Here is a 20,638-nt window from a genome sequence, read left to right as displayed (position 1 = left end):
AAGTTCATTCAACAGAATCTCTGCTTTGGGATAATTATCTTTTTAATTTTGGCCAAATTAAAGATACATCATGTAGGAATCTGCATATGTGGTGCATGCAGAATATAACAGGTCACAAACCTTTAAATGTATTTGTCCTCAGGTTATAGAAAACTGCAGAATGTTTTATATGGTTCCTCTCAGTTTACTGCTTTGAAAATTAACAAGTATTAACCCTCTGGGGTCTTCTGTGTTTTTGGGGTCCTTGAGATGTTTTGACATATAAACATATTAATGGCAAAGGTGTCATTACACTCTATTCAGCACAAACAGGGCTACCATAATATATGAGCAACATGTTTTTTTTTTTGAGAGAATAATGTTTATGCATGGTTATTGAAAAAAACAAGGCCACAAAACATACTAAATATGTGTCCACAATACTTTTCACTAATGGATGTTGTTGCCTAGAGTTTTTGCTTCAAAATGATCTGAAAATCATCCTGCCTAATCATAAAAAAAAATCTGATTTAAATTTTGCAAAACACTTTTTGTTTGGAAAGGCAATATGCGTGTGGGCGTCAATGATCAGGTTCACACCTGAGAAGACAATGACCTGCATTATGAGCTGCATAATGAGCCTTTCATTCAAGTGTGTCACACAAGAAAGAATGCTCCTCACATTATAATTTTGATGATTATGGCTTACAGCTTATGAAACCCACGAAATCAAAATCCCAGAAAATTAGAATATTACATGAAATCATACAGTGATACCATGGTCATTGAACCAGGTTTTGGTTATTTTGGCAGTGTGGGCAGGTGCAAATCCTGCTGGAAAATGAAGGAAGCCTCTCCATAAAGCTTGTCTGCTGAAGGAAGCATGAAGTGCTCTGGAAATGTCCTGGTAGACGGCTGCATTGACTCTGGATTTAATAAAGCACAGTGGACTCTTTTCTGATGAGAGCAAATTTTGCATCTCATTTGGAAACCAAGGTCCCAGAGTCTGGAGGAAGAGAGGCACACAATCCAAGATGATTGAAGTCCAGTGTGAATTTTCCACAGTCTGTGTTGGTTTGGGGAGCCATGTCATCGGCTGGTGCTGGTCCACTGTGCTGTCCACTCAATGCAGCCGTCTACCAGGACATGTTCAGAGCACTTCATGCTTCCTTCATTTTCTAGCAGGATTTGCACCTGCCCACACTGCCAAAAGAACCAAAACCTGGTTCAATGACCATAGTATCACTGTGTAATTACTGTGTGATTTCATGTAATATTCGAATTTTCTGGGATTTTGATTTCGTGGGTTTCATAAGCTGTAAGCCATAATCATCAAAATTATAACAAATAAAGGCTTGAAATATCTCACTTTGCATGTAATGAGTCTATATAATATATTAGTTTCACCTGTTAAGTTGAATTCTTGAAATAAATCAACTTTTTGATGATATTCTAATTTTATGACCAGCACCTGTATATATATGTGTGTGTCAAGTCAAGTATATTTGTATAGCGCTTTTCACAATACAGATTGTATCAAAGCAGCTTCACAGTATTAAATTAAAATAATACAACAAGGTTTGTTTCTAGTGGAATTTATTGATGATAAAATTAAATTAAATATCCCCAAAATATCCCCAACTGAGCAAGCCAAAGGCAACAGTGGCAAGGAACCGAAAAACTCCATCAAGTGACCTAATGGTGTCCTAAAACTCCACCAACTCGTGTGTGTGTGTGTATATAAAATCAAAATATAAATGAAAGTCAAAAGCAGATTTTTAGTACATAGTCATACCTGGAAACAAATCCTGTTAAAATAGGCTATATGGGCCAGTCTACAGAATTGGTTCAAAGTTAGAGTTGGAAACATCTTGATTTTTTTTTTAGGGGTTCAAGCACGAAGTGCTGAAACCCTATTGTAATTGTACTGATTTTTATTATTATTATTATTATTATTATTATTATTCTGCCGTAAAACGCATCTTGCAGCCCAAACCGTAAGTGCTGGAACCTTGAAACTTTGCCAGATGGTAGTACAAAAATCGAGGAGAGGTTATCAAAATATGACCCCGATTGGCCCATAGGTGGCTCTATAATGACCAAATTTACTAAATTGCTCATAACTCCTAGACAGTTTGTCCTAGAGTCTCAATTTTAGCATCACTGTGATCCCTGGCTCCAGATGGAAAAAATGTCTATCCAAATTCACATTGGGGCCAAAAATTGTATGGGCAATTTTGTTCCAAACCTACTTTGGCCAACTAGTCCCTGGTTTTTCGCCCAATCGGAACCAGACCAGTCTAGGACAATTCTTTGGACTCTAGATCAATAATTATTGAAAAAAAGTTGAACTTTTGCATTTGCCTGGCTGTAACAGGGTCATTTAGGAATGGGGCGGGACAAAAAAAACATTCAAAAGCCTAAGATAGGTTAATCTTCTAGACATGCGGTATGATATAGGCATGCGTTGGAATCTGCCCTTTCCTTTGACTCCCTACTTCAAACTTCTCTAGATGGGTTCTAGGTTGGGGAGCTGTTGTAATTTTCCCAAACCTAACCTAACAGTCTAACACTAATATTCTAAAGAGAGTTAGTTGACATGTAGTTACCAATTAATGAGATTAAGTTGACGAGAGTAAGTTGACATGCAGATGCAAGTTACTTTAGTAGAATGTCTAAAGTGGACTACTGAATTAAAGTAACCCATCAGTTTATACATAATTTTATGACATTTTGCATATGTATATGACGTCACTTCCATTTCATGAATGCCAGAGTATGAGCTATTTGAAATCTTCTTTAACATATCCATTGAGGCTTTTTCTGAAAGTAAGGGCTGATAAAGAGCCTGAAGTCTGTTATTACGCTAATGGCAGTTTTTCGTGATGTTGGCAGGGCCTCCACAGGCAGGTTTTTCACTATGCTAGAATGATACTATGACATATTATAGCTGAAGGGCAGAGGTGCATGATAAATGAGCAATGTATCTGCCTTTAAAAAACTAAATAAATGAACACATTAGTCATTGCAGAGATTTAAAGGTCAAACAGAGTATTGATTAAGTGCTTGCAACTTCATTTTAATTGAAAAGATTCTGTATTTTAGAAACTGACACTATTCTTACAGTTTATTTTGCAATGAAAAAAAAAAGGACTTCAGTTAACCCCCTGGGGTCGGCGGTATCGCCGGCGATACCAGCTCACTTTTGTTCTTATTGACTCAAATAACTCCGTCGATTTTTGTCATACAGGCAAGTGTTGTACATCATTTAAAACTGTTAAATGTCTTCTTTTATTTGTGTACACTCATAATAAAAACAAAATGTTGTGTTAATAAACATAAACAGTAAAAAAGTAAAGAAAATAAACATGATGCGCGTTCTGCCGTCTCTCTCAATGTGAAACTCATTCTGAAACGCGGCAGAAAATGACCTGTAACTCAGCGAATGTTTGTCACACAGACTTGAAACACATGTCTATACAACGCTTGGAGTCTCTATTTTTAAAGTATGTATATTATATAAAAAACAAATATTCTCTTTTTAAAGGGACAATATGTATCTTTTTAGGTATTTTATTATCTAAAATCAATATTTTTATTCATAAATATGTCCTCAATGGTGTCCAAATACCTCTGCCAATGATCTGACTTATCCTCGTAAACGAAGAATTTATTATCTTTATATACATGGGACGGGTAGGTACACGGAGGCTTCCCAAGGGGGCAGGGATTTGTATTATTTTGAAGGTACCCCCGGACGCCGACATTGGCTAACGGAACCCCACCTGCAGTTAGCATCCCATTGACTCCCATTCATTTTGGCGTCACTTTGACAGCGAATAACTTCACATCTGAGGCGTTTAAAGACTCCATTTGTCCATTATTTATTTCTAAAGAAACACGACAATGTATAAAATGCTCCATTACCTTGTAGCTTATGTTATGGCCCTGTAGAAGCAGTTTTTGTAAAAGTAGGCTAATAATTGCGTCATAGCCACGCGACTCTCTGTCGCACAGTAAGAAATTACCGTATGGACAGGAGGAGAAGCTCGCGCGCAATCGGGAGGACCTGGAGGCAAAATGACAAAGTAATTAATCAGAACACCTACTAAAAGTTTTTCCTGCTCCTCGCTTATGGACAGCTCCTACTCACGCTCTCCGTCTCTGCAAGTTTCGGAAGGGAATGATTCAGATTTCCTTTGGCACAGCTACTAGAAGACAGACGGTTTGCTCACGTCACATCTACGTCGTCAAGCTCAGTTTGAGTCTGCGCAGTACGCTGGACCCCCAGGAAGTAAGAGTTTCTAATGGGCTTCACTTTGTCTCCGTTGAATCCAATGGGGTCGCTGTGTCCATTTCTTTTACTGTCTATGAGGCTTCCATGTAGTTCCGCCATCTTGAAAAACTATAATAGCAGAGAGGGACAAAAAGTACTACAAGGCCAACGCGTTTCCACAACGCGTTTTCGTTCAGAGCCCGCGTCACGTGACTGAAACCAGCAGAAACGGAGCAGAGCAGTGAGAGGCGCTTGTCACTGCCCCGGCAAGTTTAAAAGGCTGCACTGCACGGTTAAGTCACAGGATAACGAGTCCTCTTCGTCGAAAAAGTCCAAAATAAGACCGTAAAAGGAAACGTGACCGGAGATTACAAAAACAAGGGTTAATGTCGGGATAGCTAATGTAGGAGAAAGCTTTCAAAAGAGACGCTGGAGTTGCCTGCTTTCTTCTCGACAGGTAAGTCAATGTTACCCCAGTCAGCAAATTACCTTTGGCAAAGATGTGGGCCAGATAAACAGCTGAGCTGTGGCCCAGATTAGTTTGTGTTTGCCGGCCCAGATATGGCCCACATCTCCTTTGCCAGAACTGAACCAAAGGACTGCCATAACTCCACCAAGCATGAGCCAAATACTACAATTTCATGTGGCCCATATGTGGGCCTGGTATGCAACTTTAGTATGGTTGAGTTCTGTTAAAATCTAACGGCCCTTATGTGGCCCACATGCAGCTGACAGTATTTAAAGTCTTATTAACTCACAGGTAAATTAAACACTCAACAACAAATGTACTCAAAACTATTTATTTTGACAAGCATTTAAATAATTACAGCTAAAGTGTTGTACTTAATTACAGTAGTATTCAGTTGAAAACATTTCATAAAAATAAATATAATTACAGCAAAAGTTGAATAATAATTACAGTAGTATTCAGTTGAAAACATTTATCAAAATAAATATAATTACAGCAACAGAGTTGAATTTAATAATTACAGTAGTATTCAGTTGAAAACATTTAAGAATACATAATTACAGCTACTCAGTTGTACTTATTTTAAGTAGAATTCAGTTGAAAACATTTAAGAATACAAATTAATAATATAAATAGCATTCAAAGCTAATTTTTTACACCAAAGTTCAAAACACTCGATCAAAGCGTGTATTAATGTTATGTTTAATTAGTCTAATGAGAGTAATACAAATAAATCACAGTTGGTAAAGAGAACTTTAAAGAGAAATTGAGAAAGTTAAAGCAAACTTGAAAGGTAAAGAGTTGTTGATGAGAAGTGTGTTGATGTGCAGAGAAGTCTCCAATGAGGGTCGGCATCGGCAATGTGTTGACCTTTTCCAGTAAGGGGATTCTGCCTGACTGCACCTGCAATAAAGAAGAATTTAAATAATGTTAGCAGCAATACAACCTGGAAGCTAGAGCTGCAGTAGAATGAAGAAAAAAATCGTTAATGTAAATATCCTTTAATATTTTAATTGCAATTATTAACAAATTAAACACCTCTGAATTACCAGTGTATGAAAGTTTTTTTCCAGTAAATTTTCAAAAGGAATTGCAAATTGTATTTTTCAATATGTGGGCAAGAATTATACCGTAATTCCTTATGACAAATTATTTCAATTTTTAGAATACTTTTGCACCAACAACCGGTTAAAATTTACAGCACTGCATGCATTCTGCTTCTTTTTTAAAAAAAAGACATGCACACTCTAATGTAAAAACACACCAACACAGATAGCATTAATGTCATGTTTTAGTCCAAAGACAGAGTCTAAAATAAGTGTTTTTACTAACACAAAATAAACTCAAGATAATCTGCAATGAATGCGAGACAATTTGGAAGCAGAAACACACAAACAATAATGGGCCAAGTACTGAATGCAAGGAGGAACATAAAGGGTTAGTTCACCCAAAAATGAAAATTCTATCTGTAATTACCCTCAAGTTTTTCCAACTTCTGGGTTGTACGTCAGAGCGTAGACTCACTATTGGCCGACGCTGGTCATGTGTGGGATGCTGGCCAATCGTGAGCCTACGTTCTGACGTACAACACAGAAGCGCTGTGCTGTTACACTACGTTGAATAAAGTCTTTATTTTAGCTTATTTTGCGCACAAAAAACCCATAAGAAAATTTTTAAATAAATAATTTATTTTCGACACTTGATAAACTTAAGGTTCAGCCATTGTATTCTTGGACTATTTTAACAATGTCTTTACTAACTTTCTGGGCTGGCAAGTTTCAATAACAGAGAAGCCTATGGAGGAGTGAGGCAGCTCTCAGATTTCATCATATATATCTTAATTTGTGTTCCGAAGATGAACGAAGGTCTTACGGGGGTGGAACAACATGGGTGAGTAATTACTGACAGAATTTTCATTTTTGGGTAAACTAACCTTTTAAATACACAGTGATAATGAACTAAATACAGATAGTTGTAGGCATGCGCTGGTATGAGACTTTGACAGAATGATAATCTTATATTGTGATTACAGCTTTAAAATGTATAATTGAAACGATATGATTCGCAATATATAAAAAATAACTTTCTTTAAAAACAAAACATAAAACTTCTAAATAAAAAATGCAGTCACTTAAATGAGCCACGGATGTGATCAGGTAATGACAAAAAAAAGTTGTTTGGTTCGATACTGAGATAACAGAAATAAAAATACAATGTTCTAAAGCGGTTTTGAAAAGTTGTGTATTGTGCAAAGTGCTATACAAATAAAAGTGACTTCTAAAAAAGGTCTCACCAATGACAACTTCCTTTACGACCAGGCGTTGGACACCAATCTTCCCATTGACTTCTCTCCAATTCATAACGTGCTGCAGCAGTTGTAAAAGTGGCTTTCAGCACTCTCCACACGGTGTCTTTCAGGTCAAAGCCACCAACCAGACCCAGACAGGTAATCTGATAGGAAAAAAAAACATTGTGTAAGTGGTTGAAATATGCATTTAAATAGACCACCCTAAAATGAAAGTGCTTTTATATTAAAAAATGAACTATAAACTATTACTTACTCCATCTGAAACCATATTTTCTATTTTAATATGGAAATTATTGTCATTGCCCCACCCATACCGCACATTAGGGCTGGGTGGTATGACAGTATACCATAGCATGGTATATAATCTCTATCGTTAGAAATCAGAGTAATTATAAAAATGTCCTGCCTCTTCCAAGCTTTATAATGCCAGTGAATGGCTGCTCAATTAATTGATAGTTAACAGAAATACAGCAATTCATTGTTTGTTCATGTTAGTTCACAGTGCATACTAAAGTTAACAAGTACAATTTTTTTATATTGAATGTGTTAGTAAATGTTGAAATTAACATTAACACATTAATAAATGCAGTAGAAGTGCAGTTCATTATTAGTTCATGTTAATGTTCAGGTTTTGTATCGAAAGTCATAATTTTGGTATTGTGACTTGACACTAATTATAGCCTAACGTTAACATTAAAACTTTAATTTTAAAGAGGGAAAAGTCATGAGAAAAAGTCTTGGTTGAATATCATTTCAGAGTTAAATAAAGATACATACAATAATGCACACATATTAATGTGTTTATTCTTGGCATTTTTATATTATTATGATTAGTTGAATGATTGTGAACACAAATTAGGATTTAGGTTTTTTGACAAACAGTAACACCGACATTGGACCGCGTCACCTGCACGTTAATTCACAAATAGGCTACTACACAATGACAAACTACGGTATACTATTTTATTGTGTACGACAGTGAGCTGTTGATTTATAAACAAAAACATCTTAATTTAAAACGACAAACCAGCGAACTGCTATAGCCTAAGTTAACGGTTAAGTTACATTAAACTTTATTGTAAGTTATAGCAGTAAACTGAGGGAAATATTAGCTAGTTCAACCCCTTCCTCGATGGAACGAATAACTAAACGCATAATAACATGCAATATTGACAAATAATGCTGCATATTTCATTTATATGACTTTAAAATGCCAAAACATCACTTACCTAACCTGAATGTACACAGTCGTGAGGAAAGCAGAGTAAATGGCGTCAGCTGCCCAGCGTCTCAGTCAAACTCGCGCCGTAGTAAAAAAAAAAAAAACTCGCGCCGTAGTCTCTCCACCAATAGGAGGGAAGATGCAGAGCAACCTGAGGTGTGGAACGGCGGATGTTTGCCGCACTTGATTTCAGGATTCCTGTGTTTTTCCACGTATAAGCCAAATGTTTACCACAAGTCGGTGTTTCTCACTGTGTGCCATAGCTCAACCACATATGGTCCTCATGTGTTCGTTGTTATCTGGGCCATATACCTCAAAATAAGTTGTGAACCAAGACAGCATTTCCCGCAGATTTTAAAGTTATGGCAAAACAAATATGGCTACGATTTGGCCCATATCTGTTCAGCCATGCCACATCTAGGCCATATGTGCCAGATAATACCCACATGTGGCCCAAATGTAATTGCTATCTGGGACGGTCTTAATTACAGGCTTTTTATTTTTTTTATTAGCCTATATAGACCAGCGTTTCCCAGCGGGGTGACGCGGCACCCTGGGGTGCTTCTGGCGAGAGCAGGGGTGCTGTGTAAAAAAACAATTTTTTACCATCAATCTCGGATCGTCGGAAGTCTCTAATAACAACAAATAATGCGCACAAATTTATAATAAAAATGCAAATCATAAGTTTTCGGCGTTGAATTGCGGAGGTTGCGCTTGCGTGTGATTTTATTCCCGTGCCTTATTCCCAGTGCGTCCACATAAAGCTGCCTATTTTTCATTGATGCGCTTACAGTCAAATACACACGAAAACATTGTCACAACGTCCGTCTTGCCGCGTATTCACATAAACACATCGGTTATGTCCGTGCTGCTGTCAACGCAACGCGTGCGATTAATGTTATTCAGTTTAACACGTTAAAAATATTTAACGCAATTAAAGCAGCATTTTTTTCTGTCATCCTTTGGCTAGCGTTACATTATATAATCACGTTCTTCTTCATGCAAATGCTTCTAACCATGCAAGCAAGAAAATACAAAAGAGAATGCGCTGTCTGTGATGCTGACACGACGCGCGCCATACTCGACTTCTCTTTCGCGCTTTCGCTTTGAGTATCCTCATCAGAGCAGTCTTAAATTAGTTAAATAAAGTCTTAAATGAACGTTAAGAGTTGTGAGAAAATGGGACGCGTGTGGGATCCACATGTGACAGTGCAGCAGTGACATCAGAATCAAATAACTCTTCATTCATAAAAATATGCCATTAAACAATTATTTGAAATATACTGTCTTTATGATGTTTCCACATTAATTTGGAGATTTACTGTGAAATTATTAGGCTACATAAAATATAGTAAAAACAAGCTATCTTGTGCAATTATAACAAAATTATCCCAATAATTATCACATTATCCCAATGATTATCCCAATAATTATCCCATACACTGAGTGAGCAAACATTTAGGTGAGATTTGCAATGGTAATTGAGCAATGTTTATATATGAATAAAAAGCCTTAATTGAATATGTCATTATGTAAAGTGATCTCTTCAGAAGAAAGTAATGATTTCCTAGATTTTAAATGAATGGACAAAAAAAATAAAAGATAAAAATATCTATATGACAGTAGGCCTATAAGTTCTTCCCTGTGGTATTGAAAATTGATACATTTATTTATTTATTGCTCAAGTCATACATAAATGTTTCATTCATTCATTCATTTGTAACATGCATGAACGAAGAAAAAAAAAAGGAACAGGAAGAAGAAAATCTTATGGTACCTGTCATTTATTTGTGCACATCAAAAATAAAATAAAAAACCCCCAGCACATTTCAAGGTATAGTATCAAAGCAGTATCGTGACAACACTAGTGTGGGGTGCCACACATTTTTTTTTTAAATTTCAAAGGGTGCCTTGACTGAAAAAAGGTTGGGAAACACTGATATAGACAGTAGAACATAGTTAAAAGTTAAACAGGCTCTTTGATGAATAGCAGCTATTGAGTAAAGTAGAGAAGGCCCTATAAACAAGGTTGTAAGTTTTGTTTGTTCAAAACTGTAACATTCGTTTGTTCGTTGTGTCAAGTTGTAGTTTGTTTGAAATAACAAACCAGTTCACCCGAAGGAAAACTCGATGAAGTGCTATTAGAGGACATCCTGTCATAGCTTTTTGGTACATAATGGCTACCGTAGATGCAACACACATTTGAAAAAGCGAGGCGCTAGAGAGCATTATTCATTTGATTGCAAAATACAATTTCACCACTAGATGGGAGAAAATCCCACTTAGTGTCCCTTTAAGTAATCCGTATGAAAGCAGCGGCATGTACAGTTTCTCAAACGAGTCCTAATTAACTTTAATGTGACCATGCCCACGCGCGCACGAGCGATTGACATGCAAATGATCCATGTGGAGAAAAGCAGACCTGCAAACGCCCTCATCACCTCAAAACAAAGATTCAGAGACTTCGGTAACTTACTCCTCTCTGCTTTTCATCGAGTTTGGAAGACTGTGTTTGTGCTGTGCTGTGCTGTTTCACTCGGATTTACCTCAGAAGAACGCGATCAATGATGATTAGATTTTTAAGGTAAGACATGTTAAACGACCAGTTTAAAATGTATGTTATGAAATGAGTTTGGAGTAAAAACATGAACTAAGCCAAATATCGTACATGTGTGTATCTATAAATAGAAACATGTTGAAATGTGAACTAGACTGGTAGGCAACCTTTCAGTGCTAAATGTAAATACTTCATTGCACTCAGTTTTGATTAGCTTATGACACTGATTATAATGCTAAAATACTTCCTTATGCGTAATGTAGCTTGTTTGCGAATATCTGCTTAGACAAATATAATGTGATTTAGTGCAAATATCCCATAAGAAATTTTACCATGATGTACTATAGTACATACCATGGTATACCATAGTAGTACCATGGTAGTACCATGGTAGTACCATGGTACCTTACATATAACCATGGTACATACTATATAGTACTTCAGATATTATCATGGTACCATGGTACATTGCATGGTACCGTAGATGTTACTATGGTACATAGTATGGTACATCAGAATTACCATGGTACCTACCATGGTACATACCATAGTACCTCAGATATAACCATGGTACATACTTTATAGTACTTCAGATATATCATGGTACCATGATAATATCTGAAGTACTATACTGTAGATACTGTACTGTAGATGCTACTATGGTACATAGTATGGTACCGTGATACTTACCATGGTACAAATACCATAGTACCTCAGATATAACCATGGTACATACTTTATAGTACTTCAGATATTATCATGGTACCATGATAATATCTGAAGTACTATACTGTAGATACTGTACTGTAGATGCTACTATGGTACATAGTATGGTACCTCAGATTTACCATGGTACATATGTACCATGGTAAATCTGAGGTACCATACCATACCATGGTACCAGTGGCGGAGCCAGAGGGGGGTCCGGGGTGGCACTGGACACCCCTGACATGCGATTGGCCACCCCGGGTGCCACCCCAACATTTTATTTGCTACTGGCAGTTGCTGATGCTGATTAAAAAAAAAAAAAAAAAAAATTACGTTCGCCGGCAACGCGGCGCGCGCGCAGTTTTCAAACGGACGAGCAGAGGACGAGAGATAGTTGCAAGATACCGAACTTCACCGAATAAGAAAACATCATATTTAAAGTAAGTTTTTAAGGTTTAGCATCAGGGGGGTTTGCTCCGAATACATTCGGCCTAATACACGCATATACAGTAGGCTACCTTGCCGTGTGTAGCCTACGTTACAGTATAGGCCTACAAATGTTCTAGCTAATGTGAGGATAGGAGATCAAAACGCAGGCAAAGAAGAGCAGAAACAAGCGATATCATAATGCGATTACTATAGGACTGTGAAGCTTTATGAGTGTAGGGTGTTGATGGACTCGAGCTGTGTTTTGATCATCATTAAATCTGATCTAGATGTAGTCTTTGATAAAAATGCGATTTTCTCAGCTTTTTGCTCATGTTGCTTTTTATGAAACTTGCCAACATTCAAGTGTTGATAAACAAGTAATAAAAACTCAGTGAGTGTTTTAGCGCAATTTTCTCACCTCATGGGATCACAACACTAAGAGATAGTAAATCTTTTCCTGGATTTTTTTTGTGCGTTCCCGAGATTAGACCTTCCTTAACATAATGCCGAAAACCCGAAGTCTCTAGGTGGTCTGGTTGAGGAGTAGATAGAAGTGCAAGATTGGTGCGCACAGACGCACAGAACAGAAATCATGAGTTAACAATCGCAATTTGTCCGGTGGAAAATTGCGCTAAAAAGACGCACGAAGCTAGAATTTTTTTTTTTAAAGCACAGGGTCTGTTCTTTCTTATGTTCAGATATTCATACAACAAAATATTCTGGGGTGCCATGAAATTGTGAAAATTACCAAAAACGCAATTTTTTTTATACTGGAAAGAGTTAAGATAAAAATATTTTTAATAAGCACAAACATAGTCCAGTCATTTTATGAAAAAAGGTTTAACAAATTGCAACAGAAGCAAACTCAAATCATTTTGTATCCTCAATATGTCCTGAGTAAGGAAAAAAAGTCCAGAAGAATCCCATTAGGGGAAAGTTTTGAAAACTGTTTCTGGGGATTCACTTTTTATTTTACCTACCTTTTGTCATCAGCATTTTCCTTAACATTGTCTCCTGTTCTTCCCTCAGACTCGTCCCCCAGAAACAGTCCCACAGACCCAGCCCCAAACCCAATCTCTTAATAATTAATAAAGGCTGGTTTCTAAAGTACTTCTTCCTGCCTCTATGTATTAATGTTCATGGGTAGCCGTAATGTGTTCCATTCAGACCTTAACATTAAGTATTTTACTGTTATATGTCAACAAGATTCAACAAGACATTTTCTCCTGGCTATATCCAATGTTTAGATCTGTTGTGGTATTTATGCAAATTATCACATACATAATTAGATTATGCACCATTTGTCCATGTTAACAAACAATTTAAAAAAAAAACTTGTAATACATTTTTTGTTTGTCTTGATGCAAGTAATCAACTCAGTAATTTTCATGGTGATATCTAAAGGTTACAATTTTTACCCTATTCACGTAAGAAAAAGAATGAATAGGCGTATGAATAGGCTATATTTGGGTCTTTTTCAGAATGGGATTCTTCGGGACTTGTTTTTCCTTACTTAGGACATATTGAGGATACAAAATCAGTTGAGTTTGCTTCTGTTGCAATTTGTTCAAGGTTGACCCCCATTTTGGCTTAAAATGACTGGACTAACAGGCAGATCAGACCCCAGCCCTTGCATCACCACTGGCTAGTCAGAGTCAGTGTGGTCAGACTTCAGGACCAGCAACAGCTCAGAGCATCTACCAGACACAGGCAGTCAATCACATACCAAATTCAGGAATTTAAGTTGAGAAGATTTTGCCAGATTAAAAGGATAGTTCACCAAAAAATGAACACAAAAAAATAATTATAAATTAAATAATTATAATTAGAAAGATGTTCAACACTTATAGACACAAACAGAGTGACCCAATTCCTTCCATAAGCTTTTCCACTGTCTGTCTGTCTGTCTGTCTGTGTGTGTGTGTGTGTGTGTGTGTGTGTGTGTGTGTGTGTGTGTGTGTACTGTGTACCCCCGCAAGTAGCAGTGGCCACCCCCTGGCCACCCCATGTATAAAACTCTAGTTCCGCCACTGCATGGTACATTCTGCCATACAGATATGACCATGGTACATACTACCTCAGATATAACCATAGTACCTCAAATATTACCATGGTACTTTGCACGGTACTGCAGACATAACTATAGTATACCCAGTATTACCATGCAGGGCTCGCAAAATTTCTAAATTGCTGGTAGCCCTTCGGGCAGGCACTCTTCAGATTTTGGTAGCCCGAAATTAATTTTACTAGCCCATATAAAAAGACTACAATTTTTAATGTAGAATATTGGTTAGGAGTCAAAACAATGAATCAAAAACTTTTTCAAAACACAAATATCAACAAATATGCATCTGGTTCTAACTGAACTGAAATGTGTGTGACCAGTATGGAACATGAATCAGTCTGTGTCGGTGGCTCAGCCCCCAATGAGGGTATGATAAAAAATAAGTAACTCTTTAGTTTAGGGTCTAATACTCACTATTAACTTGTTTCATTAATATGCAGATGGCAGGGTTTTTTCATCACTGAGGTCCCGAATGTGAGATATGCTAGTCAGGGGGGTCGGGGGCACCCCCGAGAAATTTTTTATTTCTCTGATCTACATATGTGCATTTTAAGAGGTTTTGAAGGCCAAAAAAAAAAGGATAACAACAGCTTTAAAACCATGTAAGTGGGCAGCTGATTATTTTTCTCTCCTCATCAGCATCACACTCCTATTCTCTGTTTTTATCTTGCTCTGTCTCTTCCCCTCCTAAAGCTGAGCTTTGACTGATATAGGCTTTTCATTTCTGTCTGTCAGTGAAGTAAACAAAGGGTCAACTGATTGATTTATGAATCATTTTCTCAGATGCATTAATTTACTGAAAGCTACCAGGAAAGCTAGGTACACTGAGAAAAACAATAAGTAGAATTTACTCAATTTTTATAAGGCAAGTTTTTGCACAAATTTTTTTCAAGTAAATTTCACATTGATGGAAATTAAGTAAATCTACTTAACTAAGCCGAGTAAAATTCACAAAGTGAATAAGTACATATAACTTGGCCTGTTAAATTATATTGAGTAATTTTTACTTACAAATCTGATATAATTAATATAATTAAGTAAAACCACTTGATATTTTAAATACATTTTACTTGTTTTATGCAGTGCTGGTAATTATTTTAAATTAAATTAAATGTTACTCTTATAATGTGACAAAATAATACTGTGACAATGTGCAGTTAAGAGTAATTTATTAAGAAATAAGCATATACAGAAACCTATAATGACAATAATAACAATTCAGTGTGTTCGGTCTCTCTCTTTGTCCCTCTCAACCGGTTTACAGCAACGGAGGCACAAAGGGCTGAATGCATTTGAGAAATATCCTGAAATTAAGAAAAGAGAGAGAGAAAAAAACAATAATCAGTAAACAGCTAATACTTTTAAATTAAAAGTTAATTAATTTGCATTCACATTATTAATTTCATTTAAACCAAATCATTAAAAACATCCTGCATGACCTTACTCTCATAGTCAATTTACACACATTAATGCTAACATGTGACACACAGCAGATATCAAGGCTACGAATTAGGAATTTGGGAGTACGAATTATTGTCATTTACAACGTGGTTACGATTTAGTAAAAGCAGGGACCATTTAATAGATAGTATGCACGATTTAGCAAATGAATGAGGAAATGAATTATATTGTGCACGATGAGGGAACGAGAACCTTCTCACTTAGGCCTATTGTTAATTCGTGGCCAATATTTGTCATCTATAAAGAAAATTGCACACAAAATAAATATTAAACAAAAAGATCATGATTTAAGTGACATATTCATGGTTTTTAGGCGTAATTACTGATAAATCGTGTAAAACGTAAAGTTTAAAACTGAGAAAAAAATATGGCTAACGTCTACAAAGTTAACTCGTCATTAACCCTCTTGAGTCGGCAAAAGCGCCCGCGCGTAGCAGCAAATTAGACTAACCCCCAATTTCCACCGGCTGCGTTACGGCTCCGGCACGGCGGCGGAGTCAATAGGTTTCCATTAAAGTCAATGAGTGTATTTCCACTGAATGCGGTACAGCTGCGTTCCGACTCCGGCGATCCGCAGCCCTCCGGAGCAGATACGCAGAGCTTCTATTTTTGCCGGATGCCGGAGAGCTCCGCAGCACTACAGGGCAGAGTGCGCAGGACAGGAAGTCGATCAAAAAAACAGAACAAACCAAAACAAAATAAAAGATCCGGTTAATTTTCTAAATAAAATACACCGTGATCATGGCGGATCATATTTCCCTACACTACACCTTGAAAACGTCATAATATACCATTCCTCATAACGTTCTGTTTATAGAAACTATATATCGCGCGATCATACGTGAATTAGCGAGATCTCGTGGGTCCTCGTGACGTCAGCTGTCAGTCATGACCGCAGCCGTTCCGCAACAAATCCGGACCTGGTGGGTATTGACGGACGACGGAACACGGAGCTGTCACGCAGCGGAGCCGTTCCGCAGCCGTTACGCATCTGGTGGAAATTGGGGGTTATACTCCGTCATTTTTGGTCATAAAGATTACAGACTTAAGAAATATGAAAAAATAAACTGTTAAATGTCTACTTTTTCCACTTTCAATCGAAATAAAACATTGTGCTTTTGTAAAATAAAGAAAATAAACAGGGTGCTTTCTGCCTCTGCCTCTCCCTTAACTTTTTTCTGGAGCACGTCTCTAAACTTAAGAACACTAAACTTTTCAAATGTATAGCATGAAGTGATGACAAGACAATCGTTGAATTAATCAAAAAATCATTATAAATCCGTAATATAATGCAGTTTTTTAATGTTGCTTACCTGTCGAGAGCCGTTGGAGTGGAGATTCGAAATCCCTCAATCATCGCGTGTTTTCTTCTTTCTGCGCATGCGCAGATTCCTTTCTTCAAGGACTAAATTTTACTTGATTTTTTTAAATTTGCTTCAAGTACTTAATTAATGCATGTAAATATGCCAGAGAGTCAGAAGTCAATTTCACTTGTCTGTTGGATGTCTAATATTTACAAGTAAAAAATTAGTATATAATTAGGATTTACTTAATATACTAAAGTTTTCATTTTTACAAAATTATTCTTAGCAAAAGATACATGATTTTTCCTGTTTTATTTACTTTGACATAAAATCATTTTTTACAGTGTAGCCTAACTAAGTTTATTAAATTCATTCACAATATGTTCACATTCATTATTGATCTTATTCCTAATACAGGGCTGTAGACAGGGCTTTATAATCAAAGAGGTCCTACATTTAAGGTTATTAGGGGGTTCAAATTTTTTATTTCTCTGATATGTGCATTTCAAGACGTTTGAAGGCCAAAAAAGGATAAGAAATAGCTTTAAAACCATGTCAGCAGGCAGTAGATGATACCTGCTCTCACTTCTTCCATCACTCTCTCTTTTTCTCTCAGTCTCCTCATCTTGCCCTGTCTCTTCCCCACCTAAAGCTGAACTTTTTTAATTTACTGAAGGCTACAAATTGTATATTAATTCTCAAAGTGTACACATTCATTATTCATCTTGTGCCTAACATGAAAACGGCTTTGTTAATGCTCTGTTAATGTCCCCTCACAATGACAGTAAACTAATTGTCACATTACAGGCCTATTTTCAGTTCAAAATGGCGAAATTCGACAAAAGTATATTCATTTGCCTGATTATTTTTGTCATTCGTTTCACATTTATGACCTAAAAAAGCTGTCAAATATGAAATGTTTAGTTTAGCTACTTGCATCTTACCTCGCACTTGACCGTAAACTGAAGCGTCGAGTCGCTCTGATCAAATTCGCGCTCAGCAGCTTCTTGTGAACATAAAGCCCGCCTACTTTGATTTGAGTGGTCATCTAAAATTTTCTGACATTGACGAGCACCACAGACCAATGAGTGACAGACCAATGAGACTCAGGTGAACACACACACACACACACACCCTGTCCTCTGTTTCTGACGTTCACTCTGCTCGGCGCCGCTGCGGATTGAAGATGAAGAACGCGCTGAATCTGATTATAACAAGACTGAAGCGAACACTATTTCAGATAGCCCGTCGGGCAGGCCGGTTATGCTTTTTGGTAGCCCGACTGGAAAACACAATAGCCCCGGGACGTCGGGCAGGCGATTTTGCGAGCCCTGCCATGGTACATCTTGAGCAAATAAATAAATAAATAATATAAAACAAACCATACTTGAGTATTTTGAAAAACAAAAACACCCACACAAGTACTAGAAACTGATTGATGAGGGCTCAAGCAACATCTAGCATGACCCATTGTCCTCCTACCCATTGTCCTACTTAACAAGTAGTTGCACAAGTAGTTTTACTTTTGATACTTTAACTACTGTTTTACTAACAAAGCTTGTGAGCTTATGTAAAATTTTGAAAGAAGGCCATATAGCTTTAGGTTAGTATTTTGCAACTTTTAGTAGTTTTAGTTAGTTTCACTTCTAGTCAAATATTGTATTTCTTTCTCAACACATGTTTGCAAAAGAAAATCCTCAAAGAATTACACTTGATATTATCATATGACATAAATATGTTCTCAATGTTTTTGAATGAGACAACTCAGTTCATACAGCACTACATTGTGGTGTTTAGGCTTTTATTTAGCAATATCCATACAGAAACACCCAAACCCCAAACTTGCATGCACAAATTCATTAGTAATACAGTGTAAAATAAATTAACACAACAATCATAAAAAAGAACAATATTGCAATAAAAAAGTCCTGCTTATCAATTTTCATTGGTTTAATTTACCCAGAGATTATATGGTGTAGAGCCACTACAAGCCATTAGAGGGCGCTCACCTGTATGGCATATAAGGAAAAAAACTGAGGAACCGTTTGGTTTTAAGCTGTTCATTTACTCACGTCTTAGGGTGAATTGGGAAGACGATATAAGTTAGAATGGGTTCAAAAGGAGGCTGTGGTGAAGTGGATCTGTTTGTTTTGTTATCTCCTGCCTTAATGGACAATTTTAAAGAAGAGAAATAAATTGCAACCTACTCAATGTTTTTTCTTAATGGTAACGGATTTCAACGCACTCAGTGTTTTTCTTAATGGTCGGATTTCAACGCACTCAATGTTTTTCTTCAGGTCAAAATTATTTTAACTCTGCTCAAACACAGGCATTTTCATCACATATGGCCCTCATGTTCAATTGTAATAGACTTAGCTACTATGTCCTCACATGTCATTGCACACAATTCATTTGAGATCCTTACTTTCACAAGAAATTTTGCAATGTTTGTATTGATATCTGCATTATAGATAGCTGGTTGTCTGTGTTCCCGTTTTAGTTGCTTATAGAAAATAAGAAGTTCTCTACAAGAGCAGTTAGGCACTCTTTCACAGTTACAGGGTTTTGGTACAACAACCAAGGATTCTACCATACCAAAGCAATTAGCGGTTTCTATTACAGAATTGTTTCTTTTGAAATTGACACTGTAATCTCTGGTGGTGACTAACATACCATTATACACGCAACGCTTATATACAGTTGAACTGTTGTCATGCTGGTACTCTGTGAGTGTAGAACTGTTTTGCAGTGCAGCAATTTCTCTGGTAGTTAACAGTCTGTGAGAGCCACACCCCAAAGTCACTAAATGTTCTCTAATGTAACATGAAGACCTCGTAACAATGTTGCCACTTGTCATGAAAGAGAAAAAATCTTGCATTTCTCTGCTTGAATCATGATGTACAGCATTTCCTTTCCTTACAACCTTCTGATATGAAAAGAAATTCTTAAAGATCTGTGACGAAACTGACTGTGTGCCAGAATACAGCTGCAAGAGTTTGCCATTCATGTCTTCAAAAACAAATGCTGAATTGGTCCATAGAAGACCCCAGTCCCTGGCACTCTGGGTAAGATGCGTCAACAAATGGCAGTTATATGAACAATGCTCAAGACCATAAAGAGCTGGCACTTTTGCTACAAACTGAACTAGACATAACTCTGCACAATTGAGCTCATCCTGTGTGGCAAACTGGGAGAGAAGGATGTGAAATGCACATGCAAGAAGCATCCAGTGTTTGTAGTACAGCCCTGGTAAAACATTCCTTAGTATTACAGGAGAATAGAGGAGAGCAAATGCCCTCCACTCAGAAGCTTTCCAATATACTCTCTCACTTAAGCGCCTAGGATTTCTTCTCATTTCATTTGGTGGCTGAATTTTACACAAATCTTTGTCTAGGTCATTCAACTGGCGAGAAGTCAAGTGGAAGTCCTTGTTGGCATAATGAGGGTCAAACCAAAGATTGACAAATTGACGGACTACACCAAGACAAAAACAATGCATGTAATCTGGAATAAACCCCTTGATAATGTCAAATGATGGCAACAGGATCAGTGGACTTGGACCTTTAACACCCCTTTGAGATTGGTCATTACCATTTTCCATCACTAACTCAGCAAGTTGTACTGTTTCAGCCATATGTCTCAGGTCGCACCCAACAATCTGTACCGGATAAACTCTAGTAAAGCCTCTGCCTTTTTGTACCATCTCCCCTTTGTGGTAGCAAAAACCACATCCAAATTCTCCATTGAACTGTTTAAAGTTCTGCACCATAGCCCTTGCAACTGCATCACAAATACATATTTTGGCTGTTACTTTGGTGTGATGTTCTGACCCAGTTTCATCTTTCCAACAGAATCCTGTG

This window comes from Abramis brama (genome assembly GCF_963993115.1).
Source record: "Abramis brama genome assembly, chromosome: 20".
NCBI classification, from domain to species: domain Eukaryota; kingdom Metazoa; phylum Chordata; class Actinopteri; order Cypriniformes; family Leuciscidae; genus Abramis; species Abramis brama.
Note: the sequence above shows the minus strand (reverse complement) of the source record.